Source organism: Durio zibethinus, chromosome 14 (assembly GCF_047325235.1).
Source record: "Durio zibethinus cultivar Kanyao isolate XHJ-2024 chromosome 14, ASM4732523v1, whole genome shotgun sequence".
In the NCBI taxonomy this organism is placed as follows: domain Eukaryota; kingdom Viridiplantae; phylum Streptophyta; class Magnoliopsida; order Malvales; family Malvaceae; genus Durio; species Durio zibethinus.
The window spans coordinates 16,586,685-16,610,849 of record NC_143175.1 but is presented as its reverse complement, the minus strand read 5'-3'; the positions used below and the strand labels follow the sequence as shown (position 1 = coordinate 16,610,849).

General features: G+C 29.2%; 1 pseudogene across 1 annotated transcript; it reads right to left on the bottom strand.

Annotated features, from left to right (window-relative positions):
- Window positions 1–21,459: 21,459 nt before the first annotated feature.
- LOC111294065 (peptidyl-prolyl cis-trans isomerase FKBP20-1-like) lies at window positions 21,460–23,032 on the bottom strand (annotated as a pseudogene). Its single transcript, XR_016327293.1, has 5 exons — window positions 22,924–23,032; window positions 22,483–22,643; window positions 22,329–22,408; window positions 21,972–22,064; window positions 21,460–21,816 (listed from the first exon to the last, which is right to left on the bottom strand). The product of XR_016327293.1 is annotated as a peptidyl-prolyl cis-trans isomerase FKBP20-1-like (transcript).
- Between the last annotated feature and the right edge of the window lie 1,133 nt (window positions 23,033–24,165).

Genomic DNA, 24,165 nt, shown 5'->3' with positions numbered 1-24,165 from the left:
GCATTCTTTATTATCTCCTTAGATATTACCATGTCAACAAATTTTTTTGTTACATTTCCAATCATCTTTTTATAGTATAAAGCTTTAAGATCGTTGACAAACAAAACTATAGCTTCTTTTTCTATTATAGGTGATTGAATCTAGGTAGCAGCATCCTTCCACCTTTGAGCATATTCTATGAAGCTTTCAACATCTTTCTTTTCCATACTTTGTAGAGACAATCGATCTAGGCCCAACTCTATAATGTGCTTTTATTAGGTTACAACTGCCCTAACTGGTTGTTTACATGAATGATGTGAGTTCTATCCAATTGAGCATACCATCTAGCATAAACCCTATAAGACTATCTTAGAATACATGAATCAAGAGTTTGTCATCATGAACATAGGCAGCCATCTTTCTATAGTATATAGTGATATGGGTTACAAGCATTTAGTCCCATCATATTTCTCAAAATTAGGACCTTGATCTTGGGTGAAGCAATCACATTTGGCACCAAGCTAAGCTCTTATGCATCCATATATCCATAAAAATCTATTCCCCAAATAGCTTGAAGCCTTTCTTCTTTGATATCTATCTTCTTTTAGGCACTTGAATTTTCTAGTGCTTCAAATGAATTTTCTTTTAATTTTTCTAATTCTTTTGGATCATTAAGGACTTAGATTGGATCAAATTTATCTTTACTCAAAATAAAAATAATGTATCTTTGGGGTTGTCTTTGTATGGCTATTGAATGTATTCTAGGATGAGAGTATGTCCCAAAAAGTAGTGCTTATTGTGATTGTGCCTCTTAGAATGCTTGCATGCGGGCTTTCTCCACTCCTTTCTCTCTATTCAGATTTCTTTAGCATTTCCATTATTAGGGCCAAATCTCCTCTCATTTCATCTTGAGGTATCTCAACTTTCTCAATTTAGTTATATTGTGTAGCTCTATGAATGGCAAGTAGATTATCTTAATTATCAGGCTCTTGAACCATTACCATCACAATTAAGAATTAGGATAATGTCTACTTACAAATTTATGCAAAAAGAAAAAAATTTTATATATGAATAAATGGATCCATGCATTGAGTGTTATCACATAATAAAAAAATAAAAAGAAAAAAGTCTTTAATTAAAAATTGAAAATTTTTCTAATAAAAATATCTAAAAACATTCCTTTAAAAATCCTAAAATCTATTGCTTGGTCATATACTTCAACTTCATGATCATAATGCTGCCATGGATAAGTTCTTCAGCCACTATGATTAAACAATGACCTTTCAATAATCTTGGATTCTTTTTCCTTCCCAAAACTTAACAGGCTAGCTTTGATTAAACTTTGCACCTTATGTTTGAAATAAAGGTATTTTTCTATTAAATGGCTCATATTCCCGAAATGATAATCACATTGAATATCAACATCAAACCACTTAAAATAAGAAGGTTTTAATGGCTCTAAAGAAACTTGTGCGATTAAATGGTTTTTGAGGAATTTTGGGAATAACTCACTATAAGTCATAGAGATTGGATCAATAATGGATCTTTCTTTCTTCTTACTTAATGATTTCTTAGATTGAGTAATTGTTTGACTCACAAGTACAAGTCTTAGAGTAGAATTAGGTGTATATGCCCAAAGGTTCATTAGGAAACTTTGTTACTGGATGGGTTGATAAGCATTATGGTTTTGGAAAGTATTATCCATGACTAGGAAGGTATATGGGTATAGGCCAATTTGTGGGGGATGAACTAGAGCAAGTGTTGGTTGGGATGCTAAAAAAGTTGTTGAGGAATAACCAATTGTAGATTTGGGTATGAGCCAATTTACGGAGTCAGCACGAAGTTAGAAAGCCCTATATCTTCTATTTCTTTTCTAACTTAGTCTTTTCTTGGGCTATCAGATACATTGGCATAACTTGGATCAACATTAGTATTGTAAGATGCTTTTTGATACTGACAAAATGGTTGTTTAATGCACACAACAATTTGCATTGATGACGACTCTTGAGAATGGGCCACTTCAAGATTTTCAACCTTTTCCACTAGGTTTGCAAGTTGCATTTTCACTTCTTATAGATCATGCCCCAATTCCTCTTGGTTGAGTTCCAAGGCTAGAATCCATGCTTCTAATTGATCACCCACGTCTTCTAAATCATTGCCTCAGATAAAGTAAAAGATTTTTATATTATGCAATGATATAATGAATAAATAATGATGATCTATGAATAAGTGAGATGTATAAAGTTAATGAAAATAAATAAACAAACCAACAAACAAATAAAAAAATAATTATGAACCTATTTATGTTAACATGATTCATGCAAAAAAGAAGTAACAACTAAGTATAGGTTAGCATTTAATGAAAGAAGAATGTCATAACGTATAGATCCATAGACCTATCACTAAACATAGATTTTAGGAGTCACCACCAACTTTTTTTATTTAGGTGCAATTGGCCACCTAACCAAATCTATTCCATTTTAAAAAGGAGTCCCAAGCTTGACATAGGTATCTTCAAATGGTATATTCAATTATACAAAACTTGATTTTGGGTTTGGAAATACAGTTATGCATGAGGAAGGTTATAGTACCCTCATAGCATCCATTCAAAGAATAGTGCTAGTTTGATTTCATGTTATCCAAGCCTTAAAACATTTTTATAATTTGCCAAATAATTTAATTATCAAAAAATGATCTTAAAATTACTCTAATAGTTTGGTAGTAATTTAAGATAATTTCTTTACTTCATGAACATTTATGGAGACTATTGTCCCACTTTAAAGAGACTCCATCGCTGCATCCATTAAGATATTTTATTTAAAAAAATAATAAGCAAAATCTTCCAATAGTTTGGTAATATTTACTTTGATACAAATCACCTAATAGTTTGGAGACATTTTATTATAAAATTATGTATGAAATTTATTTTAAGAAAATCCATTAAACCTTCCAATAGTTTGGTAAGATCTAATTCAATATTTAAATCCTCCAACAGTTTTGTAAGATTGAAAATTTTTATTGTTATTATTTTACAAAAAATTCATTAAGTCTTCCAATATTTTTGTAAGACTTAATTCAAGATCAAAACCCTCCAATAGTTTGGTATGATTAAAAAGTTTATTATTATTATTATTTTTAAAAAATTTATTAAGTCCTACAATAGTTTGGTAAGACTTAATTCAAGATTTAAATCCTCCAATAGTTTGGTAGGGTTGAAAATTTTATTATTATTAAAAAATATATATTATGAAATTCTCCAATATTTGGTAGAATTCATAAAAAAATTCTAAACCCATGGAAATCCTTCAATAATTTGGTAGGACTCATGAATTTATTAAAAAAAATCATTATCATTTTTAACTCATAATCTTTAAATTTTATTTTAAACATACATAAAAGATAAAAAAAAATGTGTAGTAAATGAACAAATATACAAATAAACAAAATATGAAAATTACCTTAATGTATGAAGGCATGCCCAAAATTATTCCAGGACAAACTCTAAGCTTATTTAAAGTCTAGACTAACAAGAATCAAGGCCAGTTGATTTAATATTTGGTCAACTATTCAATAGTTTGTCTTCCATGCTACTACACTACATCTTTGAAATTTCCTGGCAAAATGATTTGTTATACACCAAGTTTGAAGCATATGGACTTTAGATGGTTTCTTTTGCTCATGTTTTCTTCATTTCTTTTTTTTTTTTTTTTTGATGTGTGTGTGATTGATTGGTGTTTATAAAGGGCCTTTTGCTAGAAATTTTAGGGATTTGCATTGCTTGAAAAGGATTACAGATCTAATTATGCTCTAAATTGATTTTTTCTTGATTCTTTCTAAAACCTGTTTAATTAATTTCTAGAATTGTCTTGATTTTTCTTGATTATCAAAGTCCTTCAAAATTTTCCAAATTAAATCTGACTTTGATTCCCTTATTTTATTGATTTTCAACCTTCCTTTAATATTTCAAAAGATCATGTTTTAGTCTTAATTGTCGAAATCATCCCTGATTAGTGCTCAAATTACTCCATAAATTTCATTGACATGATTTATGATAAAAATTTAAAACCAGATAAATAAAAAAATAAAACATAAAAAAAAACGTAAATAAATAGATAAGACAAACATGTCTGGAGGTCTGGTTTTAAAAAAAATGAAGAATGCTCCTTTAAACAAAGGCTTACAAATCATTAATTGAAAAATGCTCCCAAGTGTAGAACAAGATTATAATGCTGTTTAAAATTTTAATCTTGTTTAATCTTGTAAAATCTCTTTAAATAAATAAGACAAACAAGAACTTGAAGATTAAGCCTAGAGGTCTTACAAATCATTCATAGAAAAATGCTTCTTTAAAGAAAGGCTAAACAACTTTAAAAAAAAAAAAGTACCAAAAAGTTTTCAAAGATCATGCCCAGAGGTTTATAGATCGTGCCTGAAGGACTTGGAGACTACACCTAGAGGTATTAGAGATTATGCTTGGAGGTTTAACAAATCTTAACTCTAAAACATATTTAGCTCACAATACTTATGAATCTTGCACGAAAGAGTTAGAAATTACATCCGGAGGTCTTGCAAATCTCAACTCTAAAATAGATTTAGCTCGAAAGACTTATGAATCTTATTCGAAGGACTTAGAGATTATGCCCGAAAGTCTTACAAACCAAACTTTAAAAAAAAAAAAAAACTCCTTTAAAACAAATGTTCAACCAGTTTTACAAAAAATGGATATCTAGAAATTTTTAAGATCATGCTCAAAGGTCTTATAGATCTAGCCCAGAGGACTTTAAAAACAATTTAATAGTTTTGAAGATGCACCCAAAGGTTTTAGGAAGAATTACCCAAATGTTTTTAAGATTGATACTCAAAAGTTTTAACAAATATACCTTGAGGTAAAATTTTGTTTGATCAAAGTTTTTTTTTTTTTTATCAAAAATTTAGGTTAACATCTCTTTCCCTTAAAAAATATGAATGCAATATATGAAATGGACGTGATGCATACAACACATAAAATGCAATAAATGCAATGCATGAATTCTATACCAAATGTCCTTAATTGTGGTAATAAGATTCTCAAAACTTTGTTTCCTTCCATCTTTCCATGACATAGCCTCTAAATCAGTTGACAAGTTCTTTCATGCACTAAAGCAAATATTCTCAACACTCTCATTCTTAAAAACCATTCTTCTCACCTAGTGAGTTGTTTTAGTAACGGTCCCTAGCATTTGGCATTTTTTTTACCCCAGAAAGATTTCTTATAGCATTAACCTTATTAAGATTCAATACATTTTTAACATTTCTCAAAACTTCCTAAGAATAGCAATGGAAATTACCTCACACAACACTCTTCTGTATATGATCAAATCTTAAAACCGAGTGATTATTGCCTAAAATTAGGATGATGAATCATAACTTTGGTCTTTCCAAAAAGATGCAATAGTTTGGCACATTAGGAAAGATCTTAATTAGCAAAAAAATTTGGTCACTAAATGAGAACAAGAACACATTTTCATTTGGGCCCACAATTGAAAATAGTCTTTTAAAATTTAATCTATTTTGGCACTCTTTTTAGTTCTTGATATGTGGTATTTTAATAAATGTCAAGACCAATTATCTTAGGCTCAAAATTTGAGGTTTGAAAAAGGAACAAGGTCTAAATTTTAAAGAGAATCTTTATAGTGAGATTGATCTCTTTGCGCTTTTAAAGAAAAGTCTCCTTAGTGCCATATAAAAAGTCATAAGTTGCTTTCAAAGTTTTAATCTTGCTTTAGACTACCCTTTTCAGGTTTTCACCTTAAAGCTTCATTCTTTTCTTTTCTTTTTTTTTTTATATTCTATCATGTATTTGAGTATTCAAAATTCATCAAAAATAAAAAATGATGGTAATTTCCTAAAGAAACACTCATTAATTTAAATATACACACTTGATTAAAATAGGCTTTTTAAAGGATGTAATGTAAGTTGGAGTTTAGGGTTTTGAAAAAAAGGATAAATAGGCCCAAAATTTTTTTTACAAGTGATCAACTCAAGGATCATTGTTTTTTCCAGAAACATCTTTCCTTTTCTCAAAACATGCCACTTTGCTTATCTTTTTTTTTTTTTTTTTGCTTCCAGAAACATCTTTCCTTTTCTCAAAACATGTCATTTCGCTTTTCTTTTTTTTTTTTTTGCATGAGTTTGAAATATTTTAAACTCATCTTATTTCAAGCTTGCTCCTTAACATAAGGCATTAGTTTCTAACCATCAGTAGAAGATCACATGCCATCTTAATAAAATCCCTTTCTTTTTAAACTTTCCCCAAATTTTAAAGGATGATCCTTGGTTAGGGTTCATTCAAAAAGAATAATTAATAGGCTCAAAAAGGATAGCAAATGGATATTTTCTTCTTTTGTTAAGGAAATTTGAAAGATGACCTTTTTCCATTTCAAGTATGGATACTTATTGAAAAACAATTCTCAGAGACAACTTGTTTTCTGATTGACTTTAGGTTCATTTGAATGCCCCACATGCACGATTTCACAATAAACTCTTTTTTTGCTTTTTTTTTTTTTTGCAACTCATGCATTTTGATAATAAAGCCATCTAAATGTTCAGCAATCAAAATGATCAAAAAGGTTATTTGGGACATCAAGTAAATTTGACTTTTTCAATCAATTTATCATAAAATGAGTACAGAGGATCCTTGGTGAAGGATTGAAAAAGAATATGAATGCTCAACAAGCCAAAATACTAAATAAATTGAGAAAATATGGCTCAAAGAATTTAGGTGGTGAAGTGTTTGAAATAACCTTGACACTTATTAAATCACCAAAATCTAGAAAACTTAGAAAAATGCCTTAAAAGATTTACAAATTAATCAACCATTACATTGCTCATAACCTAAGCAAAGATCAATAATTTTTAAGGTTCATCATGGTAAAATGGGGTGAGATTCTGTAACTTTCATCCTTAGAAATTTTCAAGGTTTTTAATTTTCCAAGTAAAAAGAATAAAATGTTCAGGAAAATGACTCAGAATGCTCAAATAGTAATCACCAAAAAAAAATTTTGATATTTTTTTCACATGCATTTGTAGGAACCCAAACTCATTAGAAATCAATGACTTCGTGTTTGAGAAATCAATATACAAATAAAAATCAACCTATGATAAAAGCAATTTTCCATTGCTCAAAAAGCTCTTGGGTTAAGGTGCCACTATGGGTGAAACTTTTAATCTTATCTTTCAACTACCTACATTTCTTAATTGAGTGCCCGATTGTCCTCATGTGATAATTACACTTACCATTTGGATCATAACTCTTGGTTGATGGATTCAAAATTGCTTTCAAGATATTGGGGTAAGGTACTAGTTCTTTACCAACTGAGGTAAAAGATCAAAAATTGGAATTGAGATTTTCTCTAGACTGTTTCTTAATCTTCTTTGACTATTCAATGATCGAGCAATAGATTAGGAATAATGATTTATGTGAAAAACTTATTATTGAGTTGACTGGTAAAAATAAGGATTTTGAGAAAGGTTATTTATGGTAAGGTATTAAAGCTAATAAGGATGGTATAGGGTAAAGCATCCAACCCATTTCCTTTTATACATCATAGCTTAAATACATTCTCTTTCCATTCTCGATATACCTATATCCTTTATGCCAGTTGCATCATCCTTTTTAAGCTTTCCACTTTTTATGGCATTCTCTATTACCTCCCTTGATATGACCATATTAGTAAAATTCTTTATTGCATTTCTAACCATTCTTTCATAATATAAAGCTTTAAAAATGTTGACAAATAAGACTACAGTTTCTTTTTCTATTAAAAGAGGTTGAACCTAAGCAACAATATCCTTCTACCTTTAAGCATATTCTCTAAAGCTCTCAACATCTTTTTTCTTCATACTTTGTAGAGACAATCGATCTGAGGATAACTCTACAATATGCTTGTACTAAATTATGAATGCTCTAGCCAATTCTTTCCACAAAGTGATTTGAGTTCTGTCCAACTGAGCATACCACTTGTCATAATGTATCGATCCGAAAACTTGATCGCTAGACATAAAAATTTAAAAATCATGAAAAACATGAGGAATTGCCACCAATCTTTTTTAGGGTATGATTGACCACCCAAAGTTTTATCTTTTTAATAAAACAGGTTTAGAGCTTTATTAAAAAGATGATTTTAGTCTACAAAAAACAAAATTGGATTTGGGAGTCGATTATGTGCAAAGAAGGATTAGCACCCTCACAGTGCCTACAAAATTGGTACAAATTAATTATGCACTATTTATAATTTTGGATAAAAATGATTTTTAAATGAAATTTAATTATATTTCATCTATTTGTAGAAAGAAAATTAATTTAAAGAAATCTTTATTTAGGAATATTATGAAAATTTTAAATTAAAGAAATACCTTCAAATTCTTCAACATAAAGGCATAACTAAAAGATAATCTTTTCATCTAAAATTTATTGCAACATTCCTTTTAAAAATAATAAAATAATATTCTTCATAAATGATAATTATTGACAACTCTCCAACCTCTAGACAGAGTACTACCACTTATATTTCATAGAATGCTATTTTAATTTTGTTTGTTTAAAACTAATATTTTGAAGAGGTTTTTGTGCAGTAAAAATGGAAAATAATATAATTAATATTAAATATAAAAAATTAGAACAAACATATATATGCATTATGAATATGCACATTGATCTAAAAATAAAATATAGGCAAATGATGATAAAATATGAATTTAAGAATCGAGTTTTTCAATGTTAAGAGACCATCAAGCAGAGTTTAGATGCGATTATTTATATTTAAAATCCTATTTTTTTGTTTTATTATTTTATATTCTTATATTTGTTATTTTAACAAAACGAGTTTATTTTGATTTGGAAAATTGTATGAAAATTCTTAATGAAATAAAATTTTCTAAATACCCAATCATCTAGGCAATATTCAGGAACATATTATTTTATAAAAAGGGTTTCATATAAATCTTGAAAAAATTTTGAGATTTTAGATGGATCAAGATTTCAGACTTCACCTAAAATTTAGGGTTTCACCTAGGGTTTCAAGGTTTTGTTTAGGGTTTAAAATTTTACCTAGGATTTAGGGTCATCGAGGGTTTTGGACTTAAGGGTTCCAATTTAGGATTTCAACCTTAGGGATTTCAATTTAATCTTACGGTTTCAATTTAGGATTTCAATATAAGGGTTTTCAATTTAGGATTTCAATTTTGGGGTTTTAATTTTAGGAATTTATGAACTTATCTAAAAATCTCCAATATCTAGGTAGACTTTCAAAGCAAGCTCATTTTTTTTTTATAATTTCCCCAAAAATGAATTTTATATTTTTTTACTTATTTTCATTTTCATTAAAATTATTATTTATTAATGTTTTATTATTTAATAATTCTCCTACATTTAGGTGGAATTATTATTTTTTTTTACATTATTTTTTTAAATGATTTGAACTCCTTTCAACATCTAGGTATGAAATTCAAAATATTTTTTTATAACATATATCTTTTATTTATTATTACTATTATTATTTGTTTTATTTTATTTTATTTCTTTTGGTATAAACCTAAAATGTACGAAAGATCAATTATATAAACAATAAATTAAAATATGAAAATTGCATAATCATCTAAATGAATATACAGCCTTGCATTCAAAAAACATGAAGACAAAGGATGAATGTCGCAAATAAAAAAAAAAAACAAGACCTGATTAATTTCATGTTAATGTTAACCTAATCTAAATGCTTTAACATAGTGATGACATTGAAAAATCAATCAATCCTAGGAGAACTAGTGGGTTTGTTCAATTTTCATTCCTAATCTACCTAAGGGAACAATATTCAAATTTTCTCCTATTACATGAACTCAAGCAAATGCATCATGCAATTTGTCAAATGGAAATTTCCTAAGGATTGTGGACTGAACTCTTTTTTTTTTTTTTAAGAAAACAAGCCCCTATAGCTTTTCCAATGTATATCCAACTAATTAACCCTAAAACATTTACAACCTCCATTTGTTGTGGATTATAGTAGAACCGTGTAAGTATTACATGCAAAGAAAAATAACAAAATCAAAACTACTTCCTCCTTCCTTTTCAACTGTCGTCTCTCTCCACCTTTTCCTTACTACCAGTTTCTTCCATTTTTTTCTATCTCCTTTAGATTTTTCTTTTCTGCCTTTTGTGATGCTACCTCCCTTCTATTTTTGCTGACTCTAGGTTTTTTAGTAGTTCCATTCCTTCCACGTTGCTGCAGTTTCCTCATGTAGTCCTCCCCACGTTCTTTCTTTTTTTGTCTTTATTACTGCTAGTTTTTGTTTTTGCACTACACCAAAATGAAGATTTAGTGGTTGTTTTTTAGCAGCATTTTTAAATAAATACCTCAAAGTTTCATGTTTTTATAAGGTTAGCAGCAGTTTTTTTTATAAAATGCCACTAAATTCTTACATAGCGGCGTTTAGAATTAAAAACACCACTAAAAATATATTTTTGGATTTATATACTTTAACTTCTAATTGAAGGGAATTATTCAAAGCATTTTTGGCCAGAAAAGCCTTGAATAACTCCATTTCATTTTTTGTAAGGGATTATTCAAGACATTGTTTGGCCAAAAATGCCTCGAATAATCCCAAAAAAAAATATTGGAAAAGATTATTTAAGGCATTTTTAGCCAAAAACGCCTTAAATAATCCATTCTAATTTTTAATTAAAAGGGATTATTCAAGATATTATTAGCTAGAAATGCCTTGAATAATCCCATTCAATTTTTCATAAGGGATTATTCAATACATTTTTTGGCCAAAAACGTCTTGAATAATCCACAAAAAAATAAAAGGGGATTATGGAAGGTGCTTTTTGCAAAAAATACCTTGAATTATCACAAAAAAATGGAAAAAGATTATTCAAGGCATTTTTAGCTAGAAACGCCTTGCATAACCCCATTCAATTTTTATAAGGGATTATTAAAGGTATTTTCTAGTAAAAAAACACCTTGAATAATCCCTAAAAAAATGGAAGGGGATTTATTCAAGGTATTTTTGGCCAAAAATGCCTTGACTAATTTCTAAAAAAAATTTAAGAGGATTATTCAAGGCATTTTTTGCTAAAAACACCTTGAATAATCCTTTAAAAAATAGAAGGGGATTATTGATGGGTTTTTAGCCGAAAACACCTTGAATAAACCCATTTAATTTTTTGTAAGGGCCAAAAAATGTCTTGAATAATCCAAAAAAAATAGAAGAAGATTATGAAAGGTGTTTTTTGCAAAAAAAATACCTTGAATAATCTTAAAAAAATGGAAGGAGATTATTTAAGGTATTTTGGCCAGAAACACCTTGAACCATTTACTTTTTTGTAAGGGATTATACAAGGCATTTTTTGGCTAAAAACACTTGAATAATCCCAAAAAAAAAAATGAAAGGGGATTATTCAAGGTATTTTTGGCTAGAAACACCTTGAATAATCTCCAAAAGAAATGGAAAGGGATTATTCAAGGCATTTTCTAGCCAAAAATACCGTGAATAATCCCTTAAAAAATGGAAGGGGATTACTCAAGGCATTTTGGCAAAAATGCCTTGAACCATTCAATTTTTTATAATGGATTATCCAAGGCGTTTTTTGGCCAAAAGTACCTTAAATAATCACACTTTCCCACTACTAAATTTTTCTTAAATTTCAAACCTGCAAGACCCCATTTTTGCTTTTCTTTCCTTTACTTATTTCTTCCATTTTTGCTTATTTTGGGTCATTTTCTTCTCATTTTTTGCCTAAGTTTCAATCATTTTATGGTCAATTTTCATCTTTTTTCCTTTCATTTTTGCAAATTTCAAGTTAGCTTTCTTGCATTTTGGGTTAAATCTCTAAATTTTCTATCGATTTGTTATGTTTCTGCCGTCATTCAAGCTTCATTGGTATGATGTATTTCAACATTGGTAATTTTTAGTATTTGATCATTCTTTTTTCTTTTTTTACCAATTTATTTTGTTATTGTAGTTCTAAGTTTAGTTTTGTTTGATTGGTAAGAAAAAATCAAGATAGAATGGAAAATGAAATAAATAAAGTTTTTTCTTTGAAAAACTTGAAATTGAACATTGAATTTAGTTACAAATACGAATGAAATTTTAGGTTTAGTTTTTTTTTTTTAGGTTTAGTTTTTTTTTCAACAAAATATTTTTTAAATTACTAAAAAATGTTACTCGTTAACATGAATTTATTGATTCATTCAAGATATCCTTAGGAAACCATTATGAAATAGTCTCTTATTAATTTTTTTCATCTTATCTTGGTATTTATTTTTTTTGTTTTTTCAGATCATGATGTTTGATGAAACGACTTAATCTTGCTTGAAAGGATTCGTTGTGCATGAAAACCATCAATAACAGAAGATGGTAGTGACCAAGGTGAGAAAAATCTTTCATCAAATGGTAGTGTTCTAAATTTATGTAGTCATCAATTCCATACATCTTAAATTTTTTGTTAATGTACTAAAATAATTTGAATGTTATTGTATGTATTAAACTTTGTGTTCCATCCATATTCAAACAAATTATGTATTTATAATATTCAGTTTCAGAATTTAAGTTCATTTTTATTTTTTTTAATATTTTTCTTTAATGATAATAATCAATAATAAAAGAAAATTTTAAAAAATAAATGTCTTAATTTAACAACGTTTATACCTAAAAATGCTTTTAAATGCCAAATGTAACGGCGCTTTCTACTATAAATGTTGCTAAATTTAGTTTCATTTTCTACTATAAACACCACTAAATTTAGCGACATTTTATGATAAAAATGCCATTAAGTTGTGACGGTTTTAGAAAAATGTCACTATTTTTCTCAACGTAGGTATAGGTGGCCCTCTTAATGGCATTTTGGGCAAACGCTGCTAACCTTTTAGGGGCATTTATAAACACTGTTAAATATGAAAAAAAAAATACCACTAAAAACCTAATCTCTTATAATGTTGGCAATTTGTTTCTTCAATTTTTGTTTCCTCTCCTTACTTTTTCTTTTCACCCATTCATTTCCATGTCCTGCTTATTTAGTTTTCTGCCTCACGCATCCCATGTTCATGCCCCATTTCCTTCTTCATGTTACTAGCCGAACATGCTTCCAGCTTTCACATCTTTTTTTCTTTTTCTTTTGTACATATATTATAGGCTTGCTTTATAATTTATTTGGACTAAACTTTTTTATTTATCTTTTAATTATTAATTATTTAATTAATTTATTTTTATTATGTTATTATATATTTTTTATATTTTTTTAAATTTATATTTATTTATTTGGTTTCTTTTTATTTGTTTATTTTTTAATTTTTCAATTTCAATTTTAAATTTAAATTTTAAATTTTTGATTTTAAGTTTTAAGTTTTAATTTTAATTTTATAATTTTATATGCTTATATTATTATTATTATTATTATGGCTATTAATGGGCTTTTACGATTAGGCCTTATATGAAGCATTTAGAAATGGGCCATATATTAGGCTTGAAAAACAAAGATTGGGCCCAATTATAAGAACAAACCTGAATTACAAAGCAACTGAACAAAATTAGATGTCTATACCACCTAGCAACAGACCTTGTAAGACTATCTTAGAATACATGAATAAAAAGTTTGTCATCACGGGCATAAGCAACCATCTTTCTATAATTTATAGTAACATGGGTCATTGGGCATTTAGTCCCATCATATTTCTCAAATTCTAGGACCTTGAATTTGAGAAAAATAATCACATCTAACTCCAAGCAAAGCTCCAATGCATCCATAGATCCATAGAAATTTATTCATTCGATAGCTCGAAACCTCTCATTTATGAGATTCATCTTCTTTTGAGCACTTGAATCTTCTATTACTTCAAATGAACTTTCCTTTAGTTTTGCTAGTTTTTCATAATCATCAAGGACGAGAATTGGTGAAGCTGTTAAAGGTATTTTGGAACAAGAGTATGTCCCAAAAGGTGGTGCTTGTTGTGTTAATGCCCTTTAAGATGCTTATATGCAAGCATTTTCCATTTTTTTCTCTTTATTCAAATATTTCAACATTTCCATTATTTGGGCCAGATCTTTTCTCATTTCATCTTGAGCTTTCTCTATTTTCTCAATTCAACTATATTGTTTTGGCTCCATAAGTGGCAAAGAGATTAACTTGACGATCAAGCTCTTGAACTTTATTACCACAATTAGGAATTAGGAACATATCTATTACAAATTTATGCAAGAAAAAAAATAAATTTTATTTATGAATGAATGGATGCATGCATTAAATTCTATCACATAATAAGAAACAAAAGAAAGCAAAAATCTTTAATTAAAAATTAAATTTTGTTATAACAAATACATCTAAAAACATTCCTAAGAAAAATTCTAAAATCTAATGCCTAGTCCAATTTTTTAGCTTTAAGATCCTGGTACTACCATGGATAAGTTCTTCAGTGACTATGACTAGGCAATAACCTTTTAGCAATCTTAGGCTCTCTTTTATCCCCAAAACTCAATGCACTAGCTCTTATTAAATCTTGCACCCTATGTTTGAAAGCATGGCAATTTTTTGTTGAATGCCTATATTTCTAAAGTGATAATCACACCAAGCTTCAACATCAAACCATTTAGGATAAGAAGGTTTTAATGGCTCTAAAGAAACTGGTGTAATTAGATAATTTTTGAGGAGTAGTGGGAATAATTCAATATAAGTCACAGGGATTGGATTAATGATGGCTCTCGTTTTCCTTTTGCTTAACAATTTTTTGGGTTAAGTAGTTGCTTGACCCATAAATGTAGGTCTTAGAGTAGAATTGGATGTGTGTGCCCAAGGATTCATTGGAAAGCTTGGCTGTTGGATAGGTTGATAAATACCAAGGTTTTGAAAAGCATAATTCATAATCATGAAGGTATATGGGTATGGGCCAATCTGTGGAGGTTGAACAGGAACAAGTCTTGTTTGAGATGCCAAAAGAGGTTGTTTAGGAATAACTAGTTGGAGATTTGGGTATAAGCCAATATGCAAAACTGGTGCAAGGTTAAAAGGGCTTATCTCTTCTATTTTTTTTTTGACTTGGTCTTTTCTTGGGCTATTGGATGCATTGACATGACTTAGGCCAGTATCAATATTGTGAAAGGCTTTTTTATCTTGACAAGATGGTTGCTTAATGCACACACAAATTAGAGTTAATGAGAATTCTCGAGAATGGGTCGCTTTGAAATTTTTCACCTTTTCCACTAGCTTGGTAAGTTGTATTTTTATTTCTCATAGGTCATGCCTAAATTCCTCTTAGTTGAGTTCTAAAGCTTGGATTCATGCTTCTAATTGATCTCTCATCTTTTTTAAATTGCTGCCCTAGATGAGCAAAAGATTTTTATTATGCAATGACATGACGAATGAATAATGATGATCTATGAATGAATGAGATGCATGAAATGAATGAAAATACATAGGTAAACAAACAAATAAATAAATGTGAACTTAAGGAAGTAACAAACAAGAACTAAGTTAGCATCCAATATAAAGAAAGAAAAAAAACCAAGTTAGTGCATAACTCAAAAGGTATGTGACCTAATTTGGATTATTTCTATAAAAAAGAAGGACATGGCTTTCCCTATGAGTTAAATCCATTATGACTCTCTATATGTGGTTTGGGATCTTACAAGTTCTCAAATTATTCCTTACATCATTTTTCATCACAGACTAGTAAGGCATCTTAATCCTTACCTATCATAGGCTACAAACGGAATGAATTCAATTTGAGTAGGAGCACTTCGCTAGCCCATGCGAAAACATGAAATCTCATGAAGGCATAGGTACTTTACTCCCAAATAAGGGATGAAACTCATATGTAAAACTCATGTTATGCATATACAAGTAACTGACAGATATGAAAAATAATAATAATAATCAATAAAATAAATAAAACACAAACAAGAAGAAAATTTCTTAAATTTATTAAGTTAGGCTTAGATAACAAGAAATCATTTACTAGCCTGACTCTCGATCCCCAATGGAGTAGCCAAACTATCATGACATATAGATCCATAGATTTAACACTAAACATAGGTTTTAGGAGTCACCATCAAATATTTTGTATGAATGTGATTGGTCACCTAATTGAATCTGTCTTATTTTAAAGAAGAGTCCCAAACTTGACTTAGGTATCTTTAAATGGTTGTTTTAATCTATGAAACCAGATTTTGGGTTCAAGAGTACAGTTACATGTGAGGAAGGTTATAGCACCCTCACAGCGCCCATCCAAAGAATGGTACCAATTTGATTTTAAGTTTTTCAAGCCTTAAAACATTTTTATAATTTGCCAAATAATTTAATTATTAGAAATTGATCCCAAAATTACTCCAAGAGTTTGGTGGTAATTTAAGATAATTTTCTCACCTCAAAAGTATTCATAAAGACTAGTGTCCCACTTTAAAAAAACTTCGTCATTGAATCCATTAAGATATTTTATTTAAAAAATAATAATCAATAAAATCTTTCAATAATTTGGTAAGATTTATTTTGATATAGATCACCTAATAGTTTGGTGAGATTTTGTTATAAAATTATATATGAAATTTATTTTAAGAAAATTAATTAAACCTTCCAATAGTTTAGTAATATCTAATTTAATATTTAAATCCTCCAATAATTAGGTAAGATTGAAAATTTTTATTATTATTAATTTACAAAAAAATTCATTAAGTCCTCTAATATTTTAGTAAGACTTAATTCAAGATTTAAATCTTCCAATAATTTGGTAGGATTAAAAATTTTATTATTATTATTTTTAAAAAAATTCATTAAGTCCTCCAATAATTTGGTAAGACTTAATTCAAAATTTAAATCCTCCAATTGTTTGGTAGGATTGAAAATTTTATTGTTATTAAAAAAACATATATTATGAAATTCTGCAATAATTTAATAGAATTCATAAAAAATTCTAAACTAATAAAAATCCTTCAATAATTTAGTATGACTCATAAATTCATTAAAAAAATCATTATCATTTTTAACTCACAATCTTTAAATTTTATTTTAAACATACATAAAAGATTAAAAAAAAAAAGGTGCAATAAATGAATAAATATACAAATAAACAAAATATGAAAAAAACATTACTAGATGGAGGCATGCCCAAAATTATTCCAAGACAAACTCAAGCCTATTCCAAGTCTAGGTTAGATAAAATCAAGGCCCAGTTGATTTAATTTTTGGTCATCTATTCAACATTTTGTCTTCCATGCTACTACACTGCATCTTTGAAATTTCCTGGCAAAATGGTTTGGTATACACCAAGTTTGAAGCACGTGGACTTTAGATGGTCTTTTTTGCTCATGTTTTCTTCATTTCTCCCCTTTTATGTGTGTGCGGGTGGTTGATTAGTGTTTATATAGAGCTTTTTACTAGGAATTTTAGGGATTTGCATCAAATGGAAAGGATTGCAGATCAAATTATGCTCTAATTTTTTTTTCTTGATTCTCTTTAAAAGCAACTTAATTAATTTATATAATTGTCTTGATTTTCCTTGATTTTCAAAATCCCTCAAAATTTTCTAAATTAAATCTAACTTTGATTCCTTTATTTGATTTCTTTTCAACCTTCCTTTAGTATTTGAAAAGATCATGTTTTAGTCTTAATTACAGAGATCATCCTCAAATTACTCCACAAATTTCATTGACATAATTTATGATAAAAATTTAAAACTAGATAAATAAAAGACTAAAATATAAAAAAAGGTAAATAAATAAATAAGGCAAATAAGATATAAAAAAAAAGGGTAAGAAATTGGACAATTGGGCTTAGATTAGATTTGGGCCCAATTAGTTTGAACCCTAGACTAAATAGAGTGTCTACAAAGAAGACAAAATGAGTTAGTATACAACTTATGTATAACAAAAGGTATGTGACCTAATTTTGGATCATTTCTACAAAAGGAAAAACATGGCTCTACCTATGGGTTAAGTTAATTACAACTCACTATATATGGCTTAGGATTGACTCTATAGGTTACCAAATTGTTCCTCGCATCATTGTCCATCACAGACTAATAAGGCATTCGAATCCTCACCCATCACAAGCTACAAACAAAAAGGATACAATTGAGTGACAGTGTTTTGCTAGCCTAAGTAAAGGCATGAAATCTCATGAGAGTATAGGTACTTAACTCTCTCCTAAGAGATAAAGCTTGAGTATAGAGCTAATGTTATGTACATGCAAGTGGATAACAATATATATATATATGAAAAGTAAATAAAATATATAATAAAAATTCTTAATACGATTTTACTGGCCTGACTCTCGACTTATCCCTAGCAAAGTCACTAAACTATCATAACGTATAAGTCTAAAAATCTATCACTAAAGATGGACTTAAGAGTCACCACCAATCTTTTTTATTTAGGTGCGATTGGCCACCTAATTGAATCTATCCCATTTTAAAGAGAGGTCCCAAGCTTGACTCGGATATCTTTAAAAGGTAGATCCTAGTCTATGAAACTATAATTGGGTTCATAAGTGTGGTTACGTATAGGGAAGGCTATAGTACCCCCACAACACTCATCCAAATAATGGTATCAGTTTGATTTCATGTTATACAAAAGCCTAAAAGGATTTAAACGAATAATTTAATATTAGAAAGTGACCGTATATTATTCCAATATGTTAGTAATAATTTTAGAACATTCCTTCACCATAGGAGTATTCAAAGAGACTATTTGTCATGCTTTGAAAAGACTCCATTATTAGATTCATTAATATTTTGTAAAATTTTTATTTGTGACAAGTGGGATTTTTGGGAATCTTGATGTTGAAAATCTTTTCTAAATTCCCCAATATATTGGTAAAATTTAGAAAGAATTTCTAACCTAGGAATTTATATAGAAATTGCTATTTGCAACATTTTTAGCAATTCCATCATTGGAAATTCAAAATCCAATTAAAAAATTTATTTTTCAAAAATATTTTTTAATATGTTAATAAGATTTTCTATTCAAAAACATCCTCCAATATGTTGATAAGATTTTGTTGCAAATTTTTTTTCTTTCTAAAACATATTTTTTAATTATATACATATTTTAAATTAATAAAATTTTTTAATATGTTGATAAAATCTTATTTTAAAAAAATCACAAACCCTTTAATATGTTGGTAAGGTTTATTTATGCAAAATTTATTTTTAAAATATCTGAACCTTATTCAAAAAATCATTTTTAGGAATTTGAAATTTCCAATATATTGGTAAGGTTTATTAATCTAAAATATTATTATTATTATTATTATTATTATTATTATTATTATTATTTAAAAATATTCACAATAAATAAATGAATAAACAAATAACAAATAAAAAGGAAAAGAAAAAGGGAAAAAGAATGGAAAATAATACCAAAAGATCGGCTCAACTTAGCGATTGGAAGATGGCTCAACTACAGGAACAGGCAATGGTTAAAACGGCTTTATATTCAACTCGGCTTCGTTCAACAATGGCCACTGGAAAATAGATCGCCAAACCGGGTCGCGCTGCAAGTCTGGTTGCCCATAATAAAACGTGTAAATCTTAAGGTGTTTAATGAAGCTCCAAACGATGTCATTTTCTAGTACTATAATAAAAAAAACCCCAAATTTTCCTTTCCCTACTCAAATTTCTCTTTTCCCTCTCTCTCTTATTGCCCTTTATTCTACTTTCTAGAGCCTTTTTCTTTTTTTTTTTGAATTTTTCCAAATTCTGATCACTGATCTTCACCATCCATTGGCAAGTTCATCAAATTCTAGAATTATGGCTGGAATCTAGGTCCTTCACTAGAATGTTGGCTGGAATCTACACTTGGTTACTAGATTCTAGAAACTTCGCCAAAATTTGATCAAAAAATATGAACTTGGCCAGAAAATTCAAAGAAAAATTCAAAACTTCTTGAAATTTTCCAAAAATTTCCAAAAGAATTTCCTCTTTTTGTAAGATTTGATCTTTCAATGTGGTGCCCTCTTCTAATTACCTCTAATTCCTAAAAACAAATATCAAAACAACTTCCAACCAAGAAATCAAAATTACAACTAAGTGATTTTTTTACTCGTTTTTTTTTCTTATTTCTCGACTGCTCTATGATTGTTTTCCTTGCTATTTATTTATAAGACAAAATCAACAAAATTTCATATATATTATAACTCGACCTTTAAAAAACTTTCATATTATCATAAAAGAAATTACCATTTATGTTTAAAAATTTAAGTCCAAATCTGATTCTGATAAATAGCTTTATCACCAAACCTTTTTCCTTTTGAATTTTGGCCAAGCAATCCCCTTTTTACTCAAAAAGTTATCTCTTTTTTTTTTAAAGATAATTTAAAGATAAGATAAAATTAAAATTAAGGATAATCAATTGTGAAGATAACAAATAAAGTAAATAATAATAATAAAAAAATAAAGATAATCAACAATAAAGACAACCAATAAAATAAATAATAAGAAAAATATACTAAAACAGATAAAAAAGAAAAATCAATAAATCAATAAGATAAATATATATACACAGATAAATACAATAAAAGTAAAACATCAAATAGATAAAAATAAAAAAATGACAAATAAAGAAAATCTTATAATTGGGCTTATATTGGATCCAAACTCAATTAATTTAGGCCTTCGACTAAATAAGGTGTCCACAATACTGGTTTGCTTTTGGAAAGGAAGTATATATATTAACTGCAAAATTTTTCCTTGAGCTGTCTCATTGAACAAGTGAATGTTAAACAAAGCCTTAAAAGGAAGCGTGGAGGAAATTTTACGAGTCTTGATTGTCTTTCTATGTCCATGCAACACATACACAGCACTTCTTGGGTCTCTTCTATATGCATAATATTCACCAACAATTTTTCTGGATCATCTCATGCTAACAATTAATACTATAGTTTCTTTATACGGCTAAAAGTTTTGAATGACAAACAGATTACAGGCTGATCTTTAGAATGCGAAGTTATTTTTGTGATCCTTTCATGCATTTGAGGACAATTTTTGGAAAGCTTGTGGTGTATTTATTTATGGTTGTTTAATCTTTGAGTTGATAGAACTGTCTTTGTTTACATTTTTTTCTTTCTTTTTTGTTTTTGGTGTGGAAATTCTTTTGAACCTATAAGCTTACAATCTTATGAGAAGTTAATTTTGCTTCCAGCAGTGACTCCTCAATGCAACAAGCGTTGCCTTCGAACTCACCTCAGGTATTTTTACTCCTCTTTTCTACTTCAGTATTAATTTATTTTAACCGAGGATTCACCTCTGGGGTTCAAGATATTTGAAAGCTCGAATTTGCAAAGTCTGTATACCGGAATCACTGATCTTTATTCCATTTCGATTGGCTCTTTATTATTATTATTATTATTATTATTATTATTATTATTATTATTTTCAAACTCAATGGAGTTTATCATGCATCTTTGATATATTGTACGTAACAAAGGCGAATGTCTTAACATGCAATGACCACTTTTTAACATGAAAACTTAAAAGTAAATATAAGTTTATCAATGAATTGAGAATTTTAAACGAATTATCCATGAGAGTGTGGTGGTGACCCTTTTCAACATTAACAGGAACCAATATAACCATTTAAATGGCTCAGATGGAACTTCATCAGTTTAATATATTTTTACTTGGTCTAATTATCAAATACAATTCTTCTATTACTGTATGATAAGCAACTATTTGGCTTTGCCCTTCCCTTCTCCTTGACCTTTCTTGGCCTCTAACTTGGCTTGAACGCGGGCAGCAGCAACAGCCATTGCGTCTTCTCTCCTTCTTTTTTTCTTCTTCCTTCACAGCAGCAGCAATATCCCTCTGCTTCTTCAACTCTCTAATTTTAAGTTTATCAAAAGGTAAATGAAGTCTACTTCGTTCCAAGTATTAGACATATCTAAGAAGAGAGAGTGATTCTAAATTGATAAAATGAAGATCCAATGAGAATAAGAGCCATAGAAAGAGGTGAGGAAAAAAAAAAAAGCGACTTACTCTAGCTTAGCTCTCTCCTCTGAAGCACTACCAAGACTGGAACCTTTTCGTGGCCTGCAGGACAATATCTCAACCTCAAAAATAAGGGTAGCACTGCATCAAAAACATGCAATCATCAAATTCATCCTTAGCAAATTAGAGAGATACAATGATCCAATTTCAAAGCTAAAAATCCAAGCAGGTCAATTCAACTGTATACTCAACAGGGGAATCATCCGAGGATGTACAACAGGTCCTGACTAAATCTCTCAACAAAAGACAGTGCCTATTCAAGATCCTATATTTCTACCGACATAGCTGTTGACTCAAGGAATGCATTTTTACTGAAATTAAAAGATGACAAGTAGAAACACATACTTAGGTAGGATATCAGGAGGAGAGCCTGTAGTACTATATGCATACTCTGGCTTGCAAGTTATTTTTGCAACTTCACCAACCTGTTGAAAAGGAAAAAAGTATGTAATGGAAAACCAAATCACTTAGAAACTGCATGAAGAAAGTATATTTTGACCTTCATAGTTCCTAAAGCAATGTCCCAAGCCTGAATAACTGTGCCTTTTCCAAGCTCAAAGGAGAAAACAGAGTTACCTTCATGTGTAGCATCAAAAACTTCACCAGTTTCAGCAAGAGTGCCTTCATAATGAACCGTTCGATACCAAACAAGCAACTTTTACATATCAGGAATCCGCCGGGGGAGTGCTCATTTGTATATTTGGACTACATAGAAAAAAAAATAAAGAAAAAAGAAAATAAACTTCAAGCTGAGCAAACACTTTATCATTATTACATCTGCAATTGGAGTATATACTGACAAATGATGTTTTTCTTGACATAGATATTTGTCCACCAAGAAGTTCAAAAAAGGTTTACTAATGAATAGATAAATTAAATACCACTGATTAGTCATCATAGCAAATGAGTAAAGACTACATGCCATGCCACAAGTGCATACCATTAACCATAGGAAGGTCCTCTGAAGGAGCAAGTGCGCCAGCTTTGGCTTGTGTTATGATCTTCTTAATAACACCTCCATCACCAGACAAATCAATTACATCATCCATGGTGCTAGTCTTTTAAAAACCTGATCGGCAATATAAACACCAGATACGAAAAAAAATGAACTTTTAGAACCTTATTGATTAAACACCAGTTCCATGATTTAAGCAACAAAATTAAACCTGCATACACACATAATGAGGTAATATACCTTTAGAAAATAAATAAGGTGAACCTTGGAAGGAAAGAAAAGGCAAATCAACTGAGTTAATTATCAAAAAGGTTGTCCAAGAAATAAGAATAAGGTAAACACAACTCCAATCTATTACAACAACCCTCAATCCCCAAAATGCTTGATGATTGTTGCATGTTTACAAACAAAACAAATTGAAAAACTGCCCTTTTTCCGCAATGCAAAGTCAGTTATATGGATCATATTCCACCATGGTACCTAAATTTAAGACCAAAATCGATAAAAATTTTAAGAAAACCAATTTAAACTCATAAACAATGTAACATACCAGTTTAACCTGTTCTCCTTACAATTTCTCTCAAAATTAGGAATAAATACGTAAAACCCTAAATCCTAATACCCTCATTTCTTCCCCCATTTTCCCAGAAATTTCCCCAAATGGGAAATATCAATATTATACTAGTATATCGTTGTACATCATTGGGTTCTTTTCCCTCACAATTTCTCTCAAAAATTATAATTAAAGCATATAAACCCTAAAATTACACACAGAAAAAGCCCAATGCCTCAGATTTTCTTCTACTCTATTTTCAAATTAAAAATAACCCTAGTGCTTTAAAAAAATCAGTAAAAGAAATATTTAAGTAAATAAAAAAAATATAAAAAAGGGTCTTTAACTGACCAGGAATGGAGCTTGGACTGAGGACCCGAAGAGAGTGAGGAATTGGATATTTGGGTCGGGTCAATGGCGATATTTCGGAAGGAATCGTCGTCGATTCTGCTAGCCATACAGGCGTCAAAAAGGATTTTAAAAAGAAAAAAAATTTTGGTTAGATGAAGATTTAAAAAAAAAAAAAAAAAACTGGTTTTTCCCAAATGGAGAGAAATGATATTCCCACTAGTGGTTTCTAGCATGTGAAAAAGACCGCGAAGTAGAAATGACGAATTGATGCGTGGGGCTCTCCTTTGTTAGTTTGGAGAAGATTAGTTTGACGCTCAATGCCC